This window comes from Bubalus kerabau, chromosome 2 (assembly GCF_029407905.1).
Source record: "Bubalus kerabau isolate K-KA32 ecotype Philippines breed swamp buffalo chromosome 2, PCC_UOA_SB_1v2, whole genome shotgun sequence".
Lineage (NCBI taxonomy): Eukaryota > Metazoa > Chordata > Mammalia > Artiodactyla > Bovidae > Bubalus > Bubalus kerabau.
Genome location: NC_073625.1, coordinates 135,481,362 through 135,487,361, shown reverse-complemented (window position 1 = coordinate 135,487,361; position 6,000 = coordinate 135,481,362).

The window sequence follows — 6,000 nt, the reverse complement described above, 5'->3', positions numbered from 1 at the left end:
TTAGTTTTCTTCTATAAAAAACAAATAGTAATACCTTGCTCTTAGAATTGTTACAGTACTAAAAAGGATAGTTATATAAAGACATTTAAAAATAATGTATTCAAAAAAGTTCTTTCTGGTGTCATCTCATTAAAACATCATTATTATCATCATCCATAAGTATTTGTTAATTTTGGACTGCAAAAGACTCTTTGCTTGAAGCCCGTTTAGGATAAGTTCCTAGAATTCTACCTTATCACACAATGAAAAATACAAAACCTAAATTGTGAATAAAAGAGCCATTGCTTTCTCATAAACAAAAGACATAAAAAAGTATAGATCTTAAAAAATTCTGGTTGATTTATATTCTATCCTTAATCTCTATTTCCTAAAAATTGATGTCAGGAAAATATCCATGGGGAAAGAAATGGATATCAGCTACCACAAACCACCAAAAAGTAGATCTCTTCAAAGTGAAAATTTTAAAATCCTTTCAGAAAAGAGTAAAATTCCCTTCATCCTAGGTGGCAGGAAGCCCAGAAGAGAAGTAAGAAATTTAGGTTCCAGTACCCCTGGGTTCTAAACTCAGTACCATTACTTACTAGGCCTGTGACCTTGGCCAGGTTCTAGATTAGGGAGCTTCAGCTTCTCTTAGTGGACCTGTATTACTTATTTTAAAAGATTATACATATTAAGTATCTGATATATTTCTTTAGCACAAAACAAATACTTAATTTTCAAAGAGAGCTATTATTATTTTAAGTAAATACAGTGGGAGGAATAGATATTTATACCATCATGTGCTGTGGGCCATTCTAAAGCAACTGTGCTGCTGACCATAAAACCTCCAATTACAATAGACTGTAGAACCAGAAGCTTTCAGAGTCACTGTGTTATACTATGTAAATCTAACAGTCTAAAAAACTCAAGTCTTTTTTGGAGGCCACAGTTAGCTTCTCATCAATTTTCCTAAAACATCTCAAATTGCTTCTACATCCTTGCCCATTAAAAAAAATTCACTCCATGGAAACCTTTAGAAATGTTCTTCCTCTCCCCCAAATTGACAATAAAAGAGAAAATGGCCTTTAGTCATCTTAAACATAATTTAATTTTAAAATTTCTAGATATTTCTTTTCTGTTAAAAATTGAAAGGGAGGGATGGAGGAAGGTAGGAAAGAGGGAAGGAAGGAAGGAGAGTAGAAGTGAAGGGAAGAAGGAAAAGATTTATATTAGGATGATACTTGAAGGGAAATGTGTCTGCAGTAGAACTGCTCTAAGATATACTTCTGCTGAGTGACCGAGAAGATCCTATCTGCCGTGGGGAATAATACTAATTAGTGCTCACCGCTGCTGGTTTCCTGAAGCCAATCACCACCAGTACAAGTGGAGGGAGAAACAGCACCATACATCTCTGAGATTGTTCCATCCACTGCTACAGATGGCCAACAACTAAGCAGAATGTTTGCTTAAAATTGTTGTCCATTACTTGTAAGTAAGGATTTTAAAGACTATCTTACTGAGTTCAAACTGTGTCATTAATGCTAAATTATGACATCATGCCACCAAAGTGAAAAAAATATTAATATATCTGCTGACATATTACCATTATCCAAAATCTGTATCTATTAAGAATGCTACTGATGGTCATTTCCTACAGGAAAACCATTTGTCAGTGTAATGTGACAGGATGTGGTTTTATTAGGCATAGTGCCGTTAATGCACTGATTAGAACTCAGAAAGTGTCTTGCAGATAATATTTGAAGAGCAACTATTTATTGATGAATCAGATTCCAAGATATGTTACCAAGCCCAAGCTTGCTTTGGTTGCCGCATAACATGCCAGGGAGACAAGTTGTTGGGGCAAGGAAAAAGACTGTAATCAGAAAGCCAGCAGAGAAGATGGCAGACTAGAGTCTCAAAAAAACACATCTTGTCCCAGACTGGATTCAAGATCTTGTTATACAGAGGAGGGCAAGGGGAAGGAGCTCACTGCCATATGGACCAATAGCTTAGCAGGACCAATAACATCACCCCCTGACAGTTGCTTTCTTTGGGGTGGAGGTTGAGCAGAGACCCACTGCAGCATGCATCAATGTCTGCTATAGGTGGCAACTGCCTCCGCCTCCCATTTTATTGTTGTTGTTTAGTCGCTAAGTCATGTCTGACTCTCTGTGACCTCACGGACTGTAGCCCACCAGGCTTATCTGTTCATGGGATTTTCCAGGCAAGAATATGGAAGTGGGTTGCCATTTCCTTCTCCAAGGTTATCTTTCCAACCCAGGAATGGGACCTGAGCCTCCTGCATTGGAAGGCTGATTCTTTACCACTGAGCCACCAGAGAAACCTACACCATTACATACAGACCCCCAAAAGAAACTGCAGAGGGGAGAATTTATTTTGGAGTTTCAGTAAAAATAATGAGAATAATTCATGCCTATTCATTATTTTACTTAGAGGTCTTTACTCTCCTGAACTGCAACAGAAATTCTTGCAGTTCTACCGAGTATTTTATTTTTGAAGTGATTACATTTCTTTCCACTTATAGTTTATTTAATCTTTGATTAAATAGAGCATCCCTGGCAGCACTCTACTTTTCTTTTTTTTTTTTTTTTTTGTATAAGGATGCCTATAATGGAAATGTGAACTGAGTGTTGTTATAAAGAAGAAAATCTTTAAAGGGCTTCAGAGAAGAGGTGCAGTTTGCAGCAAGTCTTTAAGATGCATAATAGATTCTGAAGAGGCAAAATACAAGAAATCAGATCATGAACAGAGTCACGTTCAGAGAGTGGTGAGAAGTCCAATGTGATTGTAGTACAGAGGACAGACAGAAGTGGAGAGACATGGGAAAGTGGAGGAGGGGTGGAAAGATAGGCCTTAAAAGGTAAATTGGAGATAGACTATGTTACTGAAACTAACATGGCAATATCATCGACCAGTACCACCATTTACTTAGCACTTACTCTGCTAGGTGTGATAAGCGTCATATATAATTTAATAATCTTAAGTGCTCTAAGTGCGTTATTAACTTCTCCATTTGATGAATGAAGAGGCTGAGCCATAGAAAAGTTACTTCCCCAAGATCACACAGCTAGTAAGGGATGAAGTCATAATTCAGCCCAGTTCTGTGGGATTCCAAAGCCCATTTGCTTAACTGTTCAGTATATTGTTTCCCAGTATGCTGTGGAGATTCTTCTGGTCTACACCAAGATGTATGCATATTACCCTTTAGGTATGAAAAAATCAATGGAGGGCTTCAGGCAGGAAAGTGATGAGATATAGAGGACAGTGTGACAGTCAAAGCGACATGGGACTGTTTCCTAAGCTATCTGTATTGATATATCTATATTCATACGTATACATATATATATATCATATTCATATATATTCAGCTATAGCTCTGTATCTATATTCATATCTACTGTTTGGCAGTAAAGAATATAGAGTAGATCGAAATAAACCCTAAATTTCTATGTTTGGATACTGGTTGAATTATAGGCCATTAAACCAAGAAAATAATGTAAGAAAATCAAGATAAGAGATAATGAAATTCATTTTGTACATGTTGAATTGGAAATACTTATAAAGCACTAAGGACAGTTAGCATTTGGATATCTTTCTTTAAGCTCACTGTCTTTCAGGCTCACACTATGCAGAATTGAAAATATTTTTTTTCCAGGATCTAAACTTGGAGTCTGAAGTGAGATGAATGACAATGCCCTTAAACACTATGACTGTCCACCTCTGAAACACATTAAGCACCAGGGTTTACGACTGGTTACACAGGACATGAGAAGGAATATGTCTCCCATCTCCCTCTGGCTCCAGGACTGGTATAAAAGAGAATAGAGTTCCCCAGCCATGTCCTTCTCACTCTGTTAGCCGACAGGCTCCTTGGGACATAGAGGGGGCATTTCAAAGACTTGCTTTAGAATCCACAGAGGAGCTTTTAAAACAATGACTTCTTGAACCTGAACTTAATGGGTCCTGTATATCAGAATCAGGAATATAAATTTTTAAAAAGCTTTACAAATAGTAAAAAGAGTAACTAGCATTTCTAATAACAAACATATATTGAGCATTTAAGGCTGTCCTTTTCTAAGTGCTATAAATGAATTCACATAATTAATCCTCCCTACAACCCTGGGAGATTTTTCTAAGGATTTAGCCACTCATGAGCTGGTTTGGTCTATCTCACTCATATCCACTTGCTTTTCTGCTATAGTATGCATGTTTAGTCGCTTCAGTCATGTCTGAAATAATGGTAAAACAACCTTCTGAATATTGTTTGCATTTTTTTCTCATATGCTTAGATTACAATAACTGCTTAGTCACAGTATAATTCTGATGGAAAGCAACCATGTACTGACATTAATCCATTGCAGATTTATGTTAATGCTGCTGCCCTATATGTATCTTTACCAACATACTCTACAAGAAACATTTGTTCATGCCTGATATTAACGGAATAACGTGCTAAGTGCTCAGGATACATAAGTAAAGTAATATATGGTCTCCTTGCCCTGGAGAAACTAAACAAACAAACAGATAATCTTCATTTCTCACCAGCTTTTATTCTCTTCCATAATTTTGTATCCCAAAGGTGTCTTTTTCTCCTGTGTCTCCCCTGTTCAGGCTTCCCTGGTGGCTCAGCTGGTAAAGAATCTGCCTTCAATGTGGGAGAATTGGGTTTGATCCCTGGGTTGGGAAGATTCCCTAGAAAAGGGAATGGCTATCCACTCCAGTTTTCTGGCCTGGAGAATAACATGGACTGTGTAGTCCATGGGGTCACAAAGAGTTGGACATGACTGAGTGGCTTTCACTCCTATGTGACAATCCAATCAGGAAAGGGTTTCAGGTACTTGAACATCTAAATTAATCTTTTAAAATATATATCATCTTCCCACCACTCACATCATTGCAATTATGGTTCCTTCTTGTCTCCTGTCCCCAATCTCAAACTCCAGGAAACCCCAAAGGGAAAGTAGAAATTAACAAGATATAATAGAACCAAATTGGAAAAGCCAGAACAAATAGAGTTCTAAAAGACAAATGCTGGTGTCAATCAAAGCCTTAAGCAGGCCAAATTAGCCAAATCAGTGTGAGCAACCTAAAAGCAGTAGGATTATATAAGGCAAAATCAAGAAACCGAGACCTAGAGAGGCTCAGAGTCACAGATACAGGACATAGGCAACTGTAATCACCGAATAGAGCCTGAGGATAGGGACTGATAGGCAGGGAAATGACAAGGTCCTGACCCGTTCTCTATTCATGGCTTAATGCAAATATTCAGTTTTGTTCAAATACAGATATTGGTAATAAAAGCCGACAATGGCAAATTATATGAAAAATATTTTGCAAAACTGGACATTCCAAATAAGACTGAAAAATGGCAACAATCCCGAGTTGCCTCTCAATGCAAGGGAATTTTTGGCTTTGTCCCTAGTTAATTCTCTGAAAGATCAAATTGTTTTTAACGTGTCATGGTGGTGGGTAACTAGATTTTTTTATTATGTGAATGGGGATAGAATCCATAGAAGGGTGCCTTAGGAAAAATAGATTTCATCTCCATATAATGATAGTAATAATCCTAATAATATAGTTACATTTATTAATTTAAAATGTTTATTAAATACCTATGATAGACCAGGTCCTGTTCTAGGTATTAGAGCTATACAACCAATTACGACAGACAAAAATATCTTTTCTCATAAAGTTCATATTATATTCTACACCATGCATTTAGGTGTTTTCCATGCTATGAATTCATAGAAACATTTATATAATAAATAGGCACATGAATCCAAGGGGATATAGCAGTAAGCAAGACAGATATGGTCCATGAAGAGCCTACTGCAAGGGGTTGAAGTCTTGCCTACTGCAAGAATTTTAGAATTCTTTCAAAACAATAAATATGTAATTTAAAATGATGACTAATGCTCCCAAGGGAAATGCATGATGTTATGAAAATGCATAAAACTTTAGTTTAGGTAGCAAGGTCAGGAAAGGAAAGGCTTTGCAATG